Genomic DNA, 24,139 nt, shown 5'->3' with positions numbered 1-24,139 from the left:
AGATCTTCCTCCATCCCTTTATTTTGAGTCTATGTGTGTCTCTGCACGTGAGATGGGTTTCCTGAATACAGCACACTGATGGGTCCTGACTCCTTATCCAGTTTGCCAGTCTGTGTCTTTTGATTGGAGCATTTAGCCCATTTACATTTAACGTTAATATTGTTATGTGTGAATCTGATCCTGTCATTATGATGTTAGTTGGTTATTTTGCTCATTAGTTGCTATAGTTTCTTCCTAGCCTTGATGGTCTTTACAATTTGGCATGTTTTTGCAGTGGCTGGTACCGGTTGTTCCTTTCCATGTTTAGTGCTTCCTTCAGGAGCTCTTTTAGGGCAGGCCTGGTGGTGACAAAATCACTCAGCGTTTGCTTGTCTGTAAAGTATTTTATTTCTCCTTCACTTATGAAGCTTAGTTTGGCTGGATATGAAATTCTGGGTTGAAAATTCTTTTCTTTAAGAATGTTGAATATCGGCCCCCACTCTCTTCTGGCTTGTAGAGTTTCTGCTGAGAGATCAGCTGTTAGTCTGATGGGCTTCCCTTTGTGGGTAACCCAACCTTTCTCTCTGGCTGCCCTTAACATTTTTTCCTTCATTTCAACTTTGGTGAATCTGACAATTATGTGTCTTGGAGTTGCCCTTCTCGAGGAGTATCTTTGTGGTGTTCTCTGTATTTCCTGAATCTGAATGCTGGCCTGCCTTGCTAGATTGGGGAAGTTCTCCTGGATAATATCTTGCAGAGTGTTTTCCAACTTGGTTCCATTCTCCCCATCATTTTCAGGTACACCAATCAGACGTAGGTTTGGTCTTTTCACATAGTCCCAAATTTCTTGGAGGCCTTGTTCATTTCTTTTTATTCTTTTTTCTCTAAACTTCCCTTCTCTCTTCATTTCATTCATTTCATCTTCCATCAGTGATACCCTTTCTTCCAGTTGATTGCATCTGCTACTGAGGCTTCTGCAATCTTCGCGTAGTTCTCGAAACTTGGCTTTCAGCTCCATCAGCTCCTTTAAGCCCTTCTCTCCATTGGTTATTCTAGTTATCCATTCTTCTAATTTTTTTTCAAAGTTTTTAACTTCTTTGCTATTGTTTTGAATTTCCTCTCGTAGCTCAGAGTAGTTTGAACGTCTGAAGCCTTCTTCTCTCAACTCATCAAAGTCATCCTCCATCCAGCTTTGTTCCGTTGCTGGTGAGGAACTGCGTTCCTTTGGAGGAGGAGAGGTGCTCTGTTTTTTAGAGTTTCCAGTTTTTTTGCTCTGTTTTTTCCCCATCTTTGTGGTTTTATCTACTTTTTGTCTTTGATGATGGTGATGTACAGATGGGTTTTTGGTGTGGATGTCCTTTCTGTTTGTTAGTTTTCCTTCTACCAGACAGGACCCTCAGCTGCAGGTCTGTTGGAGTTTACTAGAGGTCCACTCCAGACCCTGTTTGGCTGGGTGTCAGCAGCGGTGGCTGCAGAACAGCAGATTTTCGTGATACCACAAATTCAGCTGTCTGATAGTTCCTCTGAAAGTTTTGTCTCAGAGGAGTACCCGGTTGAATGAGGTGTCAGTCTGTCCCTACTGGGGGGGTGCCTCCCAGTTAGGCTGCTCAGGGGTGAGGGACCCACTTTAGGAGGCAGTCTGTCCGTTCTCAGATCTCCAGCTGCGTGCTGGGAGAACCACTACTCTCTTCAAAGCTGTCAGACAGGGACATTTAAGTCTGTGGAGGTTCTTGCTGAGTTTTTGTTTGTCTGTGCCCTGCCCCCAGAGGTGGAGCTTACAGAGGCAGGCAGGCCTCCTTGAGCTGTGGTGGGCTCCACCCAGTTGGAGCTTCCTGGCTGCTTTGTTTACCTAAGCAAGCCTGGGCAATGGCGGGCGCCCCTCCCCCAGCCTGGCTGCAGCCTTGCAGTTTGATCTCAGACTGCTGTGCTAGCAATCAGCGAGACTCCGTGGGCATAGGACCCTCCGAGCCAGGTGCGGGACACAATCTCCTAGTGTGCCGTTTTCCAGGCCCGTTGGAAAAGGGCAGTATTAGGATGGGACTGACCCAATATTCCAGGTGCCGTCTGTTTCCCCTTTCTTTGACTAGGAAAGGGAACTCCCCGACCCCTTGCACTTCCCGAGTGAGGCAATGCCTCGCCCTGCTTCGGCTGGCGCACAGTGCGCTTCACCGACTGTCCCGCACCCACTGTTAGGCACTCCCTAGTGAGATGAAACCGGTACCTCAAACAGAAATGCAGAAATCACCCGTCTTCTGTGTCGCTGGGGCTGGGAGCTGGAGACCGGAGCTGTTCCTATTCGGCCATCTTGGCTCCACCCCACTTCCACCATCCAATAGAGCTATTTTTATTACATTTATAGGCTCATTGAAATTGCAAAGATGTCAATGTACAATCCACCTATATTCACAATGTAGCCAAAATAAATCTTGAAAACATGATGTGGTCTTAGAAATTACTGGAGCAAAAGGGGCTATAAGAATAAAATTAAAGTATTTTCCTTCTTTATTCTAAATAATATTGCCCTGATTCCTAGGAAATACTCCAAAAGCTTATGGGGATGTACATACCCATTTGATTTAATATCTTGAGATTAAAGATGCGATAGCTGAATCTTGTGCCAAACCCCTATTAACTTCAATAGGGGAAGCATCAGATTCAAGAGGCTGAAGAGGAGACCCAGAGTCAGCAAACAAGACATGTGGTTTTATTAGGGGCTTACACACAGGAGAAAGACTCCAGTGGTAGTGGGCTGGACAGGAGAACCACAACCACTTGCAAACAACATGCAGTTTCTATAGCATTTTCACTTAACAGCTTCCCCTTAATGACCTCCACCTGGCAACCTTCATGCAACCCCAAACTCAGAGCCTCTATTCCCTCTACAGCCCATATTTCCCAGGACTGGCTAGGGGCTCAGAAGTTCCTCACAGACAAGGAACAAATCTCTGGCTTGGCCACTCCTTGTTTCTCTAGCTTGGAACATGCATTCAAAAGCACCTACCATACGGGATCATCCTAAGGGTGTGCTTAATTTATTGCTATCGGGTACCTTTACCCTATGCCAACAAACAATGGCCAGTCAATGAATTGTCTTTGTGTGTATATATCAAAAACATTTTCTGCAGAACATGAACAATAGGAGAGTATTTCCTTTGGGTAAAAGGCTAAAAATATGTAGATTTTCTTGGATATTATCTATGTTTTTTTTTTTTTTTCTTAAAACTAGACCTTAGGGTTATTTGAGGCTTTTTCAGTTTCCATTTAATTCTCACAAATTATATTTCATATTTTGATTTTCAATTAAGTTCGTTCTTCTAACTAATAACTGCTGGGAAGACCTGAAAGCAAAGAGAGCTACCATCTTTTGCACTGTACTGATGTCTGCATTTCAGTGGCCAACTGATTCCCTACTATGCGTTGTATTTCCTTTTCTAGAGTTCCAGGATTTACTGGGATGGTCATCATTGTATAATTGCAAATGTAACTGCTACGATAATTATTGTAATTACTATTATTATAACAACATAAGTCTCCTGCAGCAAGAAATGAGTTTCTGAGTAATGGAGGTGATTTTATAACCTAATGGGACCAAAGTCATTTAGCTGTCTATCTTAACTCTCCAATCACCAAAAAGGGCAACATTTAAAGATTTAGGCAAATTTTCCAACCTAGAAAAGCGTTAGAAAATGTATTTATTTATTTATTTTTTTGAGACAGAGTCTCGCTCTGTCAGCCAGGCTGGAGTGCGATGGCACAATCCCAGGTTCAAGCGATTCTTCTGCCTCAACCTCACAAGTAGCTGGGATCACAGGCACCTGCCACCACGCCTGGTTAATATTTTGTATTTTTAGTAGAGATGGGGTTTCACCATGTTAGCCAGGATGGTCTCGATCTCCTGACCTTGTGATCCACCTGCCTCGGCCTCCCAAAGTTCTGGGATTACAGGCGTGAGCCACCGTGCCTGGCTGTAAAAATGTATTATTTTTGAATTGATGAGGACTTTTTTTTCATATTTTTTTGAGAGACAGAGTCTCACTCAGTCACCCAGGATGAAGTGCAGTGGCACGATCTTGGCTCACTGCAACCTCCACCTCCCGAGTTCTGGAATTATAAAGTACTCTGGTGCCTCAGCCTCCCGAGTAGCTGAAATTACAGGTGCATACTACCACGTCTGGCTAATTTTTGTATTGTTAGTAGATACAGGGTTTCACCATGTTGGCCAGGCTGGTCTCGAACTCCTGGCCTCAAATGATCCACCTGGCTCAGCCTCCCAAAGTGCTGGGATTGCAAGCATGAGCTACAGTGCCTGGCTGTTTTTGATGATACTTTTAATTATCAAAGCATAGTTCTGATTTGTTGTTTCTTTTCATTCATATTAATTTTTAAATTATAAATGCAAGGACAAACTCAACACAAACCAAAATAAATGCACCAATCCACAGAGTGAGGTAGTACATGTTTGCAGAGATTTCTTGGCTTATTAACAGCTAATCACCTTTAAGGAAAAAATAAATAAGGCTTTAGCTGACCACATTAAAGTCATTCTCGAGGCTATGAGTCCTTATGGGTAGGATTTAGTATGTGTCTTGAATTTCAGCTTAAGTAAAATTCGGCAAACCTTTTCAGTCATTTATAACCACTGATAATCCCCATAGTTATGATAATCAGTAGGGTAAGAGTCCAGTTGCTTTGTGGGTTTTTGCAGGTATAAAGTATGAGAAATGCAATTAACTTCAATTTAGAGTGCAACATATTTTCCTCCCAGATATTTTGTCCTGTGACTGAGCTTAAGGGAAGTAGTAGAAAATACTTGAAGATAATAATACATGTATATAAATAAATGATAAACTATAACTGAATCAATTTGGAAACATGGTACCAAATATCTTCCTTCCAACAAGACTTGCTATGATAGTCTTGTTGGCATCATTGCATAAACGTGATCTAATAAATTATATAAAGTATGTAACAAAATGGAGGCATGCTTGACAAAGGAATCATACCATCATATGAAAATACTTCTGTCTATCTTGTTTTATAAAAAACGATATTTACAGCTCTTACTGTTCACTCCTTGAAGAAGTAACTAGGAGGGATAGCATCATGTTGGCCATTAGCATTTACCTTAAGAAGGGATCACCATTCCTAATTAATTTATAGTAGCAGAATGTCCACACAGATACTGAAAATACTGCACGAAAATAATATATAGTCTGATAAAATAATTATTTTCTTCATGGCAGCATAACTTTGAACAGATATATTTAACAGTGCATTAACTTTCTTTTCACCTGGCAGGAAGAAAATAATATTGTTCTATTTCCATCACCAGTAATTATATAATTTTTATTCAGTCCATCAGTAGCGATAAAGAGGCATCATAGAGGACCATTCTCAGACAATATAGTATCCATCAAAGGCATCATGGAAAAGTTAGTAAATTGAAGATGATTACAGTCTTCGAGTAAGCCATCTACTGAAAATGTACATTAAATTCCAATTCCTAGTTCCCTAGGTTCCACTGAGTTATCCATTTTCTTTTTGTAAAGTAATAATAATAATAATAGTTCTTAAATTACCTTGATGTTTTCCTTTCTCCCAATAAACTGGAAGACAATTAGCAATACATCAGAATGCATTCCCCCAGAAAACTTTCTTTTTTCCTTCCTTCTCACCTGGAAAAGTTAACCCCAAAAAACCTTTTAAGTACATTTGTCCAATAAGCATGTCTGATCACCACAGGATGATTCCATTTTCTTGAAGACAAAATCGCCCTGGGCACATCAATGGAGATTTGGAAGGAAAACAAGAGTTTTGGTTAGAAAGCTAATCCAGATACAATAAACATAAAATGGTGATGCTCTACCTGTTTTTTGTTCCTTGTTCATACAAAATTAGAAGGTGCTAATAGATCTGCACTGCTTGGAAAAAAAAAAATCATCCTAGCTTTTAACAGCTCTTTTCCATTAATGGGATTCTCATAAACTCCAAGGATAATGAAAACAAAACAAAATCTTGAATGGAAAGGCAATTGCACCATAAAAACCCAATATTGCTTTAGATTTTTAAAATTGTCTGTCTGGAAAGTAATTAAATCTACCATTGTTTAGCACTTTGTGTACATTTTATACCACCTTAAGTCTATAAAGACATTAACTGATGCATACCTTAATGACCACAATTATTTCATTAATTTGAAGCCAGTGTATACAAACCTGTTCAGGTTAAAGTGCTTACATTGGAGGCTGAGTTAGTAACAAAGGTTCAAGGCCAGACCTCAGTTTCTGCTTTGCTAGAAAACTTCAATTCATTCATCTGTGATCTCTAGCATCATACCACCTTTATTTCTCTTGCAAACAAATGCTAACATTATTTGCCCCTTCCTAGTGCTCCTCAAAACCCACAACAACTCATTTTCAGCCACTGCATTATAGCAATAATTATCTTTTTGTCTCTGCCCATTCTTCCAATAAGCAGCTCAAGCTTCATATATTCTTTGTAGCTAACTATTCCTTTCTGTTTTTTTTTTTATTTATTCCGTCATGCTGATACTGCTTATGACCCTAGACAGAGTATTTTCTTATCTTCCTCACTTTTGAATTAATTCATCCATTATACCAGACTGTCTCTTATGTGAAACTGACAGGTAAGGGACTTTACCATACACTGGAAAGTGTCAGGCAAAGTGGAGAGGCAGAAAGACAAGGGTGACTGTCCCAGCTCAAGAGTTCCCAGTACACAAATAGGAAAGTTCCTGATTCTCCAATTTTTTTTGTTCTCATTTGTAAAATGACTTTTAAAAAATTGACTTTATGGATAAAAGGAATAAACGTGGTGTACCATAGGTATCATTATCCTTCTCATTCTGTCTTCTTCTGGACACCTGTATATACTTAAACACTCCTAGGTATTACCTGGAAGTCGTGTGTGCAACTAAGGCTCTGCCTTGAAGTTCTGGTAAACGGTGCCACACCGTCCACCTCTGGAATTAGGATTCATGGTAAAGATGCGGCATTCATTTCATGTTTGTTTGTTTTCTGCACAATTTTCCAAAGAGCTTATTGGGATGCTAGAAGAAACAGGTCCACATGGAAGAATCCTGCTCATCTCTTACTAGTCTTTCTCTCACCTCTGCCCCAACCACACTGGGCCCTCTCAATGCAAATAGAACCCACACTTCATGCTGGTGCTTTAGTGTCTCGTATTAGCCATTCCTCCTTCATGCCTGGCCTGTTCCCTGGTTTGCCCATGGCTCAGATCCTCCTCACTTTCAGCTCATGATTCCATTGCCCTGTACCATGATGTCTTTACTTTAAAATTGCCACTGGATCCCCTGTACTTGCCACAGATCGCACATCTTCCTTTCCTACCAGCTGACTCTCATACTGTTAATTTTGCACATTGTCTGCCAAGCCTGCATGTCAGCTTCACGAGGGCAGAAATTACAGTTTGTGCTGTGCCTAGGGAAGTGCCGGGGATATGTTACATGCTCTGTACCAACTTGTACACTCTACAGATAAATTAGATATGTCTAGCTAAACAAGTTGACCTATTAAGGAAAGTTTTTTTTTTTTGGACAAAGAATATGTACTGTAGCCTTTTAAAACCTCAAGTCAACAAAGCTTAATGCATTGCTTCAAATGTATTTCAGATAAAGAGAAATAAGCACTGAAAATCTATGTTGCTTGATTCTTTTTATTTTCTCAAAAGTCAAAAATAATTAAATAATTAAACACTTAAAATATTTAAAATAATAATGTGCATGCAACTAAAAATAATTTCTTTGTCCTAAAATAGAAAGGAGAAGTGATCTCTAAATTTACCAAAGAGGCAAATAGAACATTTCTTTGAAATTCTTTCTGTACTCCTCGTAAATTCGCTACTTTTGATTCCGTTCTGTATTTTTTTTTTTTTTTTTTTTTTTTGAGACGGAGTCTTGCTCTGTCGCCCAGGCTGGAGTGCAGTGGCGCAATCTAGGCTCACTGCAAGCTCCGCCTCCCGGGTTCACGCCATTCTCCTGCTTCAGCCTCTCCGAATAGCTGGGACTACAGGCGCCCGCCACCACGCCCGGCTAATTTTTTGTATTTTTAGTAGAGACGGGGTTTCACCGTGGTCTCGATCTCCTGACCTCGTGATCCGCCCGCCTCGGCCTCCCAAAGTGCTGGGATTACAAGCATGAGCCACCGCGCCTGGCCTCCATTCTGTATTTTTATATCTAATATATTTCTTTAGCTATGGAAGTTAAGAAAAACACCCACACAAAAACCCCGCTAAGTTTCTAAATGTTATTTACTTTTCACGATAAAAATAACCTATACAGATTTTTTAAATATACATTTATTCTTGGACACTATAGAAATTGTTTGGTTTGACTTCTTATTTAAAAAAATACTCTGCCTGTAATGGCACCGTTGCTAATGGGATCCTCACACTAATTCTGTCCACACAAGGAGAAGAATGAAATGGAAAAAATGACTCGGTGATTAGTAATTTGTAGCTCAATGTGAAATCTTTTGGCAGGATGTGTGTTCCTGTAACCCATAAACAGAGTTAAAAGCTGCATTGTATTTACACCCAGAGGGAGCAAACTAATGTATTAGCACATTATAATAAAGGGAAAGATGGAAATAGAGTGGCTAATGTTGGCAACTAAGAATCACAGAAATCAGAGAAGTGTCCGTTATACCTCGGTTTCTAGACTAATGATTGCTAGATTTAGCTAATAATAGGCAAATTACTTGAAGATAGTAATAACTGAAGTTTGAAAGCAAATTCATCTACAGAATCCTTTTAAGTTCAAGTTACTTACCAGTAAGTATAGCACATTATAAGTTTTGATGCCCTGTCATTTCTTGTTATTAAAGATGTAAAGTGCTTGAAATCAATAGGACACATTGCTCTCATTATGCTTCTAATTCATGGCTAGAGATACCAATAGTATTACTATTAAAGCTATAATTATATTTACTTATTCATCATACTGTTGTATGTAGCTGAGAATAGGATGTATCTGAAACATGTAAAAATAAAATATGCAAATACACAGTTAAATGTCACCATGACAAATGTATTGACTATTCTTCCTCAGACCCATAGCTCATGCTGTATTGTAAATAAGGAAGCTCCATCATTGCTTGATTTGAGGAAGCATATTCAAGTGTTTTATTAGTTCCAACGCAGACGGAGGAATAGTGATGATGCTAAATGTGCTCTTTCTTTTCCTTTAAAGCATGCAATTTCTCACATACAAAGTCTTTCTCATTCTTCTGCTGCGCAGTCATTAGGGCTGTCCACAAATATTTGATTACTGCTCTCGTTTTGGGGATAGGGTAGATTGGCCTTTCCCACCTCATGAAATTTGTTCTTGATCATGTGCCTGGCATTGGCAAATAGAATATAAATAGAAGTGACAGGTGTCACCTACTAAAAAGAGCTTTAGAGAACCAGTGCATACTTTTTCATTGGCAAAGGCCTTTTTTTTTTTTTCTATGTCAGAGAAAGAAGGGACTCTTGGGCTTGGGTCCTCTTTAATGGACAAAGACAACATGGAGGAGAGCCCGTTCCAATCTTTGATGCACACAGCTTGAGTGAAAAATAAAGTTTTGTTGATTTAATCCAATAATGTATTAGTATCCCAAATGATTCATTTGGTTACATCAGATCATTCAAATATCGTCCAAGAACTTCTCAAAAGTCTCTCAGCACACGCTGCTCCTTTTGCCTCCTCTTCAATTACTCTTACCTTACCTTCTATTTTTTGAGCCAAATATATAAAATCATAACTATAATACAATGCATATGAATTATGCTAATAATAGAATGATGACCTAGTGGGGGGCATACCTTTTAAAAAGTCAGTAAACAGAGTTGGTACCCACCATCCAGAAAATATTTAAGTATTTTAAAAGGCCACATCAGAATCTAAAGGAAGCTTTCTATGTTGTTCTGTTTTCCTAATTAAATACTCTTCTTCATGACCAATGTTTAATATCAATAAGACTATATTTTTATCCCATTTGTGGTTTTTTTGTTGCTGTTTGAATAGCTGGAGTTAAAATAGCATGCTTATTATATACACACAGTTTGAAAACATAGCATTTTTCTAATTATATAGTCATTCGTTTGCAACTGATAATTCTTTTAGAAATATTTATTATGTGCCTTCTACATTCCAAGCACTTGTCTAGGTTGCTGGAAATAAGGCAATAATCAAAACAGATATAACCTCTGCTTGCATAGAATGCACATTCCAGTGTAAGAGAGATAACATTAAATAAACAGGTATATAATATGCTAAGTGTTGATATATGCTATGAGATAAAGCATATTAAGAGGGATATCACCATGGCAAAAATGATGGAAAAGGAGGAATAGTTATTTTCATAAATATTGTTCAGGCGAAGTTACTCTGGAGAGTAACACTGAAGCCAACTCTTGAAGGAAAAGAGTTCGAAAATTCTGAAACTTTAGAAAGTCACAAATAAACATATAAAATAAATCCAGAAAAGAAAAAATGTAAAATAAAATATGAATTACCCATTTTCAAACTAGGACTAAATATTTTTGGTATTACTGTCATGGGTTTAAAAAATACAACTAAATATACCTACATGTCTATTAATTCTATGTCATTAAAATTTTTTTCATTTATATTAATAGTTTTATTTTAAAAAGTCTGGAATGCATGCTAAACTATTAATACTGGATGATTCTTGAAGGTGGGATAATAAGAAAAAAACTTTTGTATTGTGCTTTTTATGTCTTTGTATTGCCTAATATTTTAAATCAGAAAACTCATAAGGTTTGCAAATATTCTTCTGCAGCGTAATCATCAGTGGCTTTACAGCATTCTATTATGCAGCTAATTAGCTAAAACAAAATTTATTTTATTAAGCCACCATTATTGGATATTCAATCTTTCCGATTTTTGGTGAATAATATGATTTTAATGATTTTCATGAGAAATATATAATGTACCAGCTACATTATAAGCTAATTAGACTTTCATGGACTAGCCTGGTAATATATAGCTTTGCTTTCTATGGGAAAATTGTATTGTGAATTCCAAACAATTTATATAAAGAGTAAGCTTTGGAGCTTAATCCATGGTTTAATTGTGTGCTTTCTCCACAATTAAGTAGTTTTACGACTTGAGTCACTTTATACATTGCTTGCGTATGGATATATCTTCACTTTTAGATGTTCTGGCCTACTTCAGACATAAATGAAGCAACAAGTATGATTTTTTATTTTAACAGTTTATACCACTAAATCATTAATGATAATTCAGACGCCCAAACCACTTGCTGGAGGCAGAAAGGAGGAGGGTTAAACTGAAGCAGCACATCAGGTTAAGTCCATGACTGAGGAAATTAGATATGTAAACCCCTTTGCCACCAGGGAGTTTAGCATGGTAACCAGCCCTCCACTCCCCAGCCCAGGCTTATTTGACTACTCATCTTTGTGTTCAAACACACCTGGAACTACTTTTAACCTGGCGCTATCACAGTACACTGAAATTGCTCTTTTCAATGTCTACCACTTATCTGCAAACTTCTTAAGACCAGAGGCTACATATTTTCTCTGTGAAATCATTACATGCTAGCTCAGTGTCCAGTGCATATCAGGTCCCCAGGAAATGTTTGCTGACCTGAAATAAGACCACCTAAGGGATGTCACAGAAAACAATATGAATGCTGATGTTAGAATAATGTAAATGCCTGCTGAGAGAAACACAAAATTTGTGAGAAATAAAAGCGGAAGGAATGGCATTATTGGGCCTGGAAAAATCTATTTTCAACACTCACATTGGAGTTCCCCAGAATTAGACAGGACAAGAGAGAGAATGATACACTGAAATAGTGTCAATGCTGCTACAACACTGAAAAAATAGATTAAAAATTGTTTTTTTCTCCCAACAATGATATCTTAATTCCCTCCACGAAAAGTACTTTATACATCTTATATAAGAAAGATATATAAATAGAAAAAGTCATAAAGAGACTCTGGCTAACAACCTGAACCTTCCACTTTCTCCCTGACCCCCTTTTCACTATCCCAACCCCTTCTGTTTGGACACGTTAAGGATGGTAACAACATCTAAAAAATCATTCCATACAAACGGTGGGCACAAAATTGCTGACAGGTCTACAAAGTTAATGTTAGAGCTTTTTTCTCCCAGTATATTATTATTCCACCTCAAGTAACCATGAGGACACAGCTCTCAGTTTTCCAAGTACCATAAAGTAATTGACTGACAGTCCTCAGTTTTCCAAGTACCATAAAGTAATTGACTGACAGTCCTCAGTGCTATGGTCTGAAATTTATCACTGCATTTGTGCTGACGTCATCCTTCCCATGGACTACTCCCAGCCAATGCTGAATGTGGAAAGATACTAACACAGAAGCATTCCTGAAAGATGGCAAATTCGTCCAGGTGACTTTGGCTTGAGGACTCCCAGTGACATTTCTCGACTTTTTTTAGTTTGCAAAACAATTTAAGGAGGTTCTATCTAAGGTATTTTCTTTTCTTCCCTTTTTTTCTTCTTTACTTGGGGTCAGACCTGCATTGTGATCTGATGGCTTTCTCAGTGTTTCTGCCTCTCTATTTTGTCCCAGGAATTTCTCATAGTAACATTCTTGTACACTTAACCTGAACAGTAAAACAATATATAACATAGACTGGTGACTTATTGCCTTAAAATATATTTTATATATGTATTATCTATATCATGCATCTGTCTATCCATCCATTTATCCATCTGTTGTTTAAATGTGTTCATGAATAGATTGTAAGTATGTTGACAATGCCTGATTTATCCTGTGTGACACTTCTTCAGCGCTATATGTATTAGTTTCCTAGGGCTGTTAAAGTACTACAGACTGAATAGCTTAGCATACAGAAAAGTATTCTCTTACAGTTCTGGAGGCTAAGAGTCTAAAATCAAGGTCTTGGCCAGGCCACACATGCTTTGAAATCTCTAGGGTTGAATCCTTCCTTGTCTCTTCCTAGTTTCTGATGGTTACCATAATCCTTGGTGTGTCTCGGATTGTAGATTAATCACTCCAATGTTGGCCTCTGTCTTCACTAGGCTTCCTTTTCTTTATATCTCTTATCTCTGTCTCCAAATTTTCCTCTTCTAATAATGACATCAGTCATTGAACTTGGGCCACCCTAAAACAGTATGACTTCTTTTTTTTTTTTTTTTTTTTGAGATGGAGTCTTACTCTGCCACCAGGCTGGGGTGCAGTGGCGCTATCACGGTTCACTGCAACCTCTCCCTTCCAGATGCAAGGGATTCTCCTGCCTCAGCCTCCTGAGTAGCTGGGAATAGAGGCAAGCACCACCACGCCCAGCTAATTTTTGTATTTTTAGTAGAGAGGGGGTTTCACCATGTTGGCCAGGATGGTCTCGATCCCTTGACCTCATGATCTCCCCGCCTCGGCCTCCCAAAGTGCGGGGATTACAGGCGTGAGCCACCGTGCCCAGCCTGACCTCTTCTTAACTTGATTACATCGGCAAAGACCTTATTTCCAAATAAGGTAACATTCACAAGTACTCCTAGTTAGGACTTAAAAATATCTTTTCTGAGATACAATTCTATCCAAGATGTGGTGTGACGTGGTTTCACTGCTGCTGCTGGTGTTGGTTTTGTTATGGCCACTGGCCTTTATGCTTCAAGTAATCTCTGCAACCCTGTTGCTAACACTCAACTCTCTCAATTCAGCTTAGTGACTCCTAAGTCCTCATAATTAATCCCAATCACCTTTAGCTCTAGTGTAACTGATATTTGTTCTGTTCATATACAGCATTTGGGAAGATGATCAGAAAGATATATGTTGTTCCTGAAATCATCAGGTGAATGATCCCATCATCCTACTTCCTTGCACGGACTTTCCAAACAGAAAGCACACCAGCAAGTTCATCTGGGCACAGTTTTCATCATATCCTCCTTTTCTTGCTCCTGATCCGGGGACTTATTAGTGGGAGAATAATGAAAGTGAATCCACAGGTATAAGGCAATGAGGCGTTTGTGAGGCTGAGAAAACAGGCTCCTGGACCACATATAAGGGTTACTCTAGGCATCTAATTTTTCCAACCCAACACATTGTGGCATCTTTCCAGTGCTGGGCACAACGCTTGCACATAAAAGTATTGAGTGTTAAACTTACAAGGAGGAAAAAAGTGAATGCCATCCTACTGCACTCTTTATCTATAATTAAATGTTTGTGCCAGCATCTATATTTCTGTAATTATATCATGGAAAAGGTTCCTGTTATATAAAAGATATTAGGCTAGTTACTGAAATAACAAAGAAAGATAAAAGTCATTTTTTAAGTACCTGCAAAGGACAGGCACTGTCCTTGGTGCTCCCCAAACACTTGTTGTCTAAATTCCTAAGGACAATTTTTTTTGTAGCCAATATTATCCACATTTCATAACAAAAGACCTGATATCTGAGTCAGAACTTGAAAGACAAGTTCAAAGCTTAGTCTTTGAAGCACGTGGCATTCTACCTTTATCAAGGTGGAATTAAGCATAATCCTTGCCCACTAGGAGCTTATCCTATTGTGTGGAATGATTCCAATGTCATGTGGTTTCAAAGCAATGTAAAAAGTTCCTTCATTCACCCCGTAACTCTGTACCTTTCCAATCTCCTTCATCTCAGTTAATGCCACCGTTAGACACTAGGTGTGAAAAGAGCCCATATTGATTTCCCTCTTTCTACCTTCAATTCCAATCCATCAGCGCACTCTGCTGACTTTAACTCTAAAACATGTCATAAATATGACCACTACTCAACTTCCCCTTAAGACCACCTCATTCTGAGTCACCATTATTATTCTGCTAGGATTGCTATGACAGCCACTAAACTGATTTCTTGGGCTCAATCTTGCTTCCACTACAGCTCACTCTACAAATAAGAGTGTAGTGACACTGCAAAAGTAAAACACACCATGCAACTCCCTTGCTTAACACATTCCATTGGCTTTTCTCTGTCATCAGTATAAGGTCTTGATTCTTATCCTGGACAAAAGATGTCGCAGAGTCTATCACGATGTCTCTTTTATCTCCCTCTTTATGCCAGGTCTATGGCCTAGCCAGAGTTGCTCACAATCTGTGCGTCAAACCTGTTAAACATTTTCTTGCCTCAGGGAAAATCCACTTGTTTTTTGCTTTCCCTACACTATTGTTTCATAGGTCTACACATGGCTGGCTCTTACTTATCATCCCTGATTCCACTCATATATTACTTGCTCAGAAAGACCTTCATAAAAACTCAGCTAAGGTAATCCCCTAATGATTTGCAGTAAAACTGTATCTCATAATCCATTTTATTATCTTCATAGAATTATCATTTAGTAAAACTAGCTTACTTTTGAACTTGCTTTTAAAAAGTTATCTATATTTCAGGGATCTAGAACTAGAAATACCATTTGACCCAGCCATCCCATTACTGGGTATATACCCAAAGGACTATAAATCATGCTGCTATAAAGACACATGCACACGTATGTTTATTGCGGCACTATTCACAATAGCAAAGACTTGGAACCAACCCAAATGTCCAACAACGATAGACTGGATTAAGAAAATGTGGCACATATACACCATGGAATACTATGCAGCCGTAAAAAACGATGAGTTCATGTCCTTTGTAGGAACATGGATGAAACTGGAAACCATCATTCTCAGTGAACTATTGCAAGGACAAAAAACCAAACACCGCACGTTCTCACTCATAGGTGGCAATTGAACAATGAGAACACATGGACACGGGAAGGGGAACATCACACTCCGGGGACTGTTGTGGGGTGGGGGGAGGGGGGAGGGACAGCATTAGGAGATACACCTAATGCTAAATGACGAGTTAATGGGTGCAGCACATGACGAGTTAATGGGTGCAGCACACCAACATGGCACATGGATACATATGTAACAAACCTGCACATTGTGCACATGTACCCTAAAACTTAAAGTATAATAATAATAATAATAATAAAATAAAGTTTGCTATTTGAGCACAGGAAAAAAAAGTTATCTATATTTTTGTACTGTAAATAATTTAAATTGTGCAAGAGCAGGTTTATCGTATTACTTTTTGTTCCTCAATGCTTTACCTGTGTCTAGTATATAGAAAAAATTTAAAAATATTTGATAAGTGTCTGACTGTTAAAATGTTATATAAAGAGAAATATAAGCAACTGACTGCCTGGGGGAATCAGTGGTGATTGAATATGTAAGCTTAGTCACAAAGGCCTTATTCCTTCAATACATACTTAGTAGGGGTCGACTATGCATCAAGAGCTACATTAGGAGGAAAGAGTTACTCAGCAGATCAAAGTATTTCACATTTCAAACAATATGGGAAGACTGTCATTAAAATGATAAGAATGGCTTTAACAGCAAGTACTATTAAAGTTCAGAAAAATGAAAGGATCATAGCACGCTGCAGTAACCAATAAATGCTTCCCTGGGAACTGAATGAGATACTCAGGAAGAATTGACTCAATAAGTGAAAGGAAGTGTATAGCAGTAAGAGTTAAAATTGGAAAGACTAGTGTACATGAATTTGGACTCAAGTCAACAATGTCTCAGAGAGGGCTAGGTAGTGCATGGTTTGTGTAGTTATATATGAGGAGATATAGTCAAAATTCATCCTGAAGAGTCCACAGAAGCCTTTGAAGGAAAGATTTTCAAGGAGTCTCTTAATGTAGACTCTTAGGTGCCCTTTAAACTCAGCCTCTTCAACTGTCAGAAGAAAGTCAGCATGTACTAATCTATTTTAAATTTAGTTTATTCCAACTATATTGAGAAGAATGAAAGATTGATTTTTGCTCTTTGTTGGGTTAGAAGTTTTGAAAAAGCAATGGTAGAATCAGAATTAATTTCATAAAATTTCCTTTTTTATAAAAATTGAAACTTTTTGCTTTTCTTTTGAGATAATGTGTGTGCGTGTGCGTGCACACACATAAGCAAAAACTGATCTTTATTCTTTCCCAAGCTTAGCTCCTCAAAAAGTAAATATAGAATTACCTAGAACTGGCAAAGACATGTTAAACTATCTAGATAAAATGATAGAACATAAGAAAGATTTCTAATATGGTAGGTATGTTAATATTTTATATTGAGTGTAGGGAGAACTGTTTTTTTTTAAAGTTCTTGGCAGAGAAAAGAAATCTAGTGTCCTGACTACTAGTGACTTCATATCTCAGCTAGAAATTGGAAGCTTCTGCATATTGAAGAACTTAATGTATTATTTTGAGCCTTAGTTTCTGCCAATTTAATACAGAGGTAGGCTGGCCAAATACTATATGTGCATGCATGTGTGTGTGTATATATATACACACACACACATATATGTATGTATGTATATATACACAGACATTTATATACATATGTGTATATGTATATTGCATTAGTCCATTTTCACACTGCTATAAGGAACTGCCAGTGACTGGGCAATTTATAAAGAAAAGGGGTTTAATTGACTCACAGTTCTGCATGGCTGGGGAGGCCTCAGGAAACTTACAATCATGGTGGAAGGTGAAGGGGAAGCAAAGACCTTCTTCAAATGACAGCAGGAAAGAGAGAGCTACCAACAGCAGGGAAAACTGCCTTATAAAACCATCAGTTCTTATGAGAATTCACACACTATTATGAGAACAGGATGGAGAAAACCACCCCCATGTTCCAATAACCTCCTACCAGCTCCCTCCCTCAACACGTGGGGATTATGAAGATTATAATTCAAGATGAGATTCGAGTGGGGACACAGAGCCAGAGCATATCATTCCACCCTTGGCCCATCCCAAATCTCATGTGCTCACATTTCAAAACACAATCATGCCTTCCCAACAATCCCCTAAAGCCTTAACTCATTCCAGCATTAAATTAAAAGTCCAAGTAAAAAGTCTCATCTGAGACAAGGCAACTCCCTTCCACCTAGGAGCCTGTAAAATCAAAATCAAGTCAGTTACTTCCAAGATACAGTGTGAGGACAAGCATTAGATAAATGCTCTCATTCCAAATGAGAGAAATTGGCCAAAACAAAGGGTCTGTAGGCCCCATGCATGTCCAAAGTCTAAAGGGGCAGTCATTAAATCTTAAAGCTCTAATATAATCTCCTTTGAATCTATGTCTCACATCCAGGGCACACTGATGCAAAGGCTGGGCTCTCATGGCGTTAGGAAGCTCTGCACCTGTTGAGTGTGGCTTTCCCAGGCTCACAGTGCAAGCTGTCAGTGGATCTGCCATTCTGGGGTCTGGAGGATGGTGGCCCTCTTCTCACAGCTCCACTAGGCAGTGCTCCATTGTGGACTCTGTGTGGTGGCTCCAAACACACTTTTCCCCTTTGCACTGCCTAGCAGAGGTTCTCCATGAGGGTATCGCCCCTGCAGTAGACTTCTGCCTGGACATCCAGGTGTTTCCATATGTCCTCTAAAATCTAGGTGGAGGCTCCCAAACCTCAGTCCTTGACTTCTGCGCATTCACAGGCCCAATACCACGTGGAAGCTGCCAATGCTTGGGGCTTGCACCCTCTGAATCAATGGTCTGAGCTGTACCTTGGCCCTTTTTAACCATGGCTGGGACCCAAGACACCAAGTCCCAAGACTGCACAAAGCAGCAAGACCCTGGGCCCAGTCCATGAAATCATTTTCTTTCCTCCTAGGTTTCTGGAACAGTGATGGGAGGGGCTGCCATGAAGACTTCTGGCATGCCCTAAAGCCATTTTCCCCATTGTCATGGTGATTAACATTTGGCTCCTCTTTACTTACGCAAACCTCTGCAGCAGGCTTAGATTTATCCCCACTGTTGGGCTGCGAATTTTACAAACTTTTATGCTCTACTTCCTTTTAAACTAAGTTCCAATTTCAGATAATCTCCATCAAGTTTAAGCTTCCACAGATCTCTAGGGCTGGGACAAAATGACACCAGTCACTTTGCTAAAGCATAGCAATAGTGATCTTTGGTCCAGTTCCCACCACCTCAGCCTGGATTTCATTGTGTATATCACCATCAGCATTTTGGTCAAAACCATTCAACAAGTCTCTAGGAAGTTCCAAACTTTCCCACATTTTTCTGTCTTCTGAGTCCTTCAAACTGTTCCAACTTCTGCCCGTTACCCAATTTCAAAGTCACTTTCACACTTTTGGGTCTCTTTATACCTTGGTACCAATTTACTGTATTAGTCTGTTTACACACTGCTATAAAGAACTGTCTGAGACTGGGTAATTTATTAAAAAAAAAAAAGAGGTTTAATTGACTCACAGTCCCGCATGGCTCTGGGGAGGCCTCAGGAAACTTACAATCATGGTGGAGGGTAAAGGGAAAGCAAAGACCTTCTTCACATGGTGGGAGGAAACAGAGAGCTAGCAAGAGCAGGGAAAACTGCCTTATAAAACCATCAGATCTTGTGAGAACTCACTCACTATCATGAAAATAGCATGGAGGAAACTGCTCCCATGATCCAATTACCTCCCAGGAGGTCTCTCCCTGGACACGTGGAGACCATGGGGGTTACAATTCTAAATGAGATTTGGGTGGGGACATAGCCAAACTGTAACATATATATTCATATATATACACACACAAACATACATAATGTATATATACACACACTGCATGTTAACATGTATTCATCTATGCATTATATGTATAAAACAGAGATAGATAAATATAATAAAAAGCAAAGACATGAATGGGTGACTAAAATTAGTCAACTTAAAAAAATCTAAACTATTTAAAATGTAAAATATAGAGTTTAATTTTACATTTTTCTTTTTTATTTGTTTTTAATTTACTGTCCAGATTCAATTAAAGAAAAAGTTAACTTTTTATAAATCTAAATATGTGAGAAAAAGTTATCATAATAGCTTATCTTCCAAACTGAGAAATATGAACATGTTAGCACTTTTCTGTGGGCTTGGCTTGTTTGCAATAAAAAAAAACAAGATCAGCATGTACTTCCAGCTACATGCTCTTTACAAATATTTCTGGATTTCCTTTTAAGCTGCTAAACTGGAACAGAGGCCTGGGTATTTAGAACAATTTTTGCTTTCTTCATCCAGACTCATGGTTTTAAATCCCCAGGACCAGCCCAAATATTGTTGATTTATTTATCAATTTCAGATAATGGTTTTTACGTGATATAATGTTTTTTTATTTTTTAACACTTATTTTAAGTTCATGAGTTCATAAGCAGGATGTGCAGGTTTGTTGTATAGGTAAATGTGTGTCATGGGGATTTGCCATGCAGATTATTTCACTGCCTGGATATTAAGCCTAGAATCCATTAGTTATTTTTCCTGATCTTCTCCCTCCTCGCACCCTCCACCGTCCAAAAGGCCCTAGTGTGTACCATTCTCCTCTATGTGTCCATGTTCTCTCATCATTTAGCCCCCACTTGTAAGGGAAAACATGCAGTATTTGGTTTTCTGTTCCTGCATTAGTTTGCTAAGAATAATGGTCTACAGATCCATCCATGTCCCTGAAAAGAACATGATCTTGTTCTTTTTTATGGCTGCACAGTATTCCATGGTATATATGTACCACCTTTTCTTTATCCGGTCCATCATTGATGGGCATTTGGGTTGAATCCATGTCCTTGTTATCGTGAATAGTGCTGCAGTGAACATACACATACATATGTCTTTATAACACAATGATTTATATTCCTTTGAGTATATAACCCAGTAATGGGATTACTAGGTTGAATAGTATTTCTGTCTTTAGGTCTTTGAGAAATTGCCACAGTATCTTCCACGATAATAAAAAAGAATGGGAAAACTAAAAATATAAGTGTTTTTAGAGAGAAAACATTATAAATAGATTTCGAGTGTTATGCCAGAAATTGTATCTACAAAGTAAAACTTGTAAATTATTTTTTCTATTCAAACCAATTTAATTTCAAGATATGATTTGCTGTTGATAATAAATGTCAACAATATTAAAAGAATAATTGTTAACCAAGGCTTTCTGTGACTACGTTTAAAAAAATTCAAATGAATGATGTTTCTTTTTTCTGTTAGATAACCTCAGTGCCCTCAAATGTCTATCAAATTCTAAAAAGGTTGGTGACAAATGACTTAAGTGCTCCACCTGCCAATTAAATGAAATGAAATTTTCAGGATGATATAATTTCTCTGGTTATAGGTTATCATAGCTGGGGAAACATCACATCAATGATATTGTCAACAGACTCAATTTGTGCTTTGTCAGCTATTTGTAGAAAGACAAAAGTGAAGAACTATAAAAGAGATGAGATGAAATAGTGAGACACACAAGATCAAGTTCTCCATTCTACTGGCTCACGCAAACCTCGGTTTTTCATAAGAGTACGATTCATACTCAGTAATCAGCAGATTAAAGGGTTGAATGCTAAATAATACAATTTTAAATGTATTTTATTAGCATATATACTTTTCAGGCAGTGAGAAAGTTCTTAACAAGAATGATAGGTATCAATTATTGAGTCTCTGAGTACTCTGTTGCTCGTATGTTCTCCCACATATTTAGTCACATTTCATAGTCTCAATAAGGAGACAGATGCTATTGTCCCCATCTTATGGATGAAGAGACTGAGTTAAAAATTGTTTGTCTGTGCTAAACAGCATAGGAATTCAAACTTAGCTCTTACTAATGTCAAAAACAATGTTCTTCCTGCTGTACTACACAGCATCCACAGAAAGCACAAACACTAGTAAAAAGTGAAAACTTAAGCTAACCACCCTCTAGATATTTCTCTCCAAAGCCAAGCTCTATATTAGGTTAGCAGAGGTCGACTAAATGTAGCTGTTTGAGAGTTATGCACACATAGGCTGATACAAACAGTAATGCCAGAAGTAGGTAAGTTTTTCATAGTGTAAACATTTTGTTTGTTGGTGAATAAAAAAATGATTGTTTATCTTGGGCAGAACCAATGAGTGAGCCATTAGTAGGGTGGTATTGAAATCAGGATTCTTAACACTCAGAGAACAGTTTGAAAACTTGGCTCTTTGGCTCTTTTTTTTTTTTTGTATCATCAAAAATAATATTTAAATAATTGTTAACATCCTACAACGTGACCTGTGAGGTATCTTTCTCTCTATGGTGTGAAGCATGACCAAATGGATCATATTTTAAGAAGGCGGAGTAGTCAGTTGAAGAAAAGATCTTAAATATTATTTTAATATATATGTTTATTCTCAATAATGTTAAATCCACATAATCCTACTGTATATCTTAAAGAATGACATAAATGTTCGAGTTACGCAAATTTAGTTCTGAATGTTTTGTTTTTCATTTGACTTATGCTAGCCTCATGATAGGAACAGAGAAGAAATATGTTCTTCCCTGGGAAACTCCCGCAGTGTTATGAAAACATGAATATGGCAGAGGTTGTAAGTTAACTTTGAAAGTACGCAGATAAACTTTGAATTATTTATCTGTGAAATTCAAAACATGTGTGGGTAGCTGCTTGTTGGACAACTCCTCTAAATCTTCAGTACAGTATCACTGAGCACTGCCCTCGGTGATTTGGAGAAATTAAAAGGTAAGATTTCTGCTTACTGGAAATAAGTCATGAACTGGCTTTGCATGTCTCTATTTTGGTCTGGCATGCACATTTACTGGAAGGCCTAATAGTACCTCTGAAGAGATTCAGAATCAGGAAATGATGTAACATTATTTCCATTTCAGATATTGGCCTAAATGGCCAGATAATGATAACTTGCTGATGCCATGAGAGTGTGTGTGTGTGTGCGTGTGCATTACATCAGTACAGATTGCAAGGATACATCTATGTATGTATTTTGGAATGCCATGGACCCCACATTACCTCTGTATGAGAAGGGGTGCAAAAAGCAACAACCTTTTGAAATATTTGGACAAATTAGTAATTATACATAGTTAAACTTTTTTAAAGCGGTTATTTTATTGATTTTAATGTTGATATTACAGTTTTTAAAATAGTTTGGTATACAGAGATACAAAATTATGAATACAGAGTTATAGTTGGTAATCCCCTTGCTTTTAAACTGGTCTCTTGGTCCGTGTAGTCACCATCTGGACTACATGAACAGTCAAGTGTGGGAATCTTCTTAACAAGTAAAATATTTGCCTGTCTTCTTAGGCCTATTTGGTGTAAACTGAGACTTTGCCCACCATCACTACTTTCTACAAGATAAAAATGTCGAGAATGAGCCAGACTCATAGATCTCTACATTTCTAAAGAGGTTACATCCTTTTGTTGTGTTTCCAGCAAAAGCTTAGGTTTATACTTATGATCCTACTCCAATTTCTTTGAGCACTAGGCTCCTTATGACAGAACAGCTTGGGCAGAAATAATCAGCAAGCCACACCTCAAAGGTAAAAGAGCAGGACAAGGGAAGCCCAAGGCCATTTCTTCATGTGCTCACATCTCGATCATTTTCTCCCACTGTCTTTCATTCATGAGTCAAATATCTGAAGGTTGCTGATAAATTCTAGCAGAGTTCCCACTTCAATAATTTGCTCCAGAGAAAATCTGCATTGTTTAAAACTTCCCATCGAAGTCTAACCACCACCAACTTTGAAATTTTATTGCAGATTTCTAAGTTCCTTCTCTTCACAGAGGACATGGTATGCTTCAACTTTCCATATCAGTTTTGGGGTATGGTAAAGTTGTGAAATTAGGACATGGAAAGAAGTACTAGACTGAAGACTAAATGTTATGTTTACTATAAAATCTACGTCTATTACATATATTCAATAACTTTCCTAAATTTCAGAGTACACTGCACATGATAGCTCTGTTGGTCATGTGGGATTAAAATTGTCCATTTTTGAGCACCTACTATGTGGCATGTATTATAATCATGTATTTTACTAGCAAGGCAATTTTACAATTTTACAAATGGGAATATAACAAAACTGAGTTACTGTGCTGACTGCAAAGTTCATGAGAAGAAAATAACCTGAATTCAGCTTATCTGACACTGGGGCCTTGCCCTTCCCAACATAGGAGGCAGCTCCTCCGATACTAGAGTATTAGGCAGACACAGGGCTCAGAATAGATTCTTCCTGCTTTAGAAAAGATTAAATGAAGAATTGTCATTTCAGTGTTATTTCAAAAGTATATATGGTAATAGGGTGGAATTCTCAAGGTTACATAACCAAAACATAACTATATCACACCTT

This window comes from Hylobates moloch, unplaced genomic scaffold, assembly GCF_009828535.3.
Source record: "Hylobates moloch isolate HMO894 unplaced genomic scaffold, HMol_V3 SCAFFOLD_16, whole genome shotgun sequence".
Lineage (NCBI taxonomy): Eukaryota > Metazoa > Chordata > Mammalia > Primates > Hylobatidae > Hylobates > Hylobates moloch.
Note: the sequence above shows the minus strand (reverse complement) of the source record.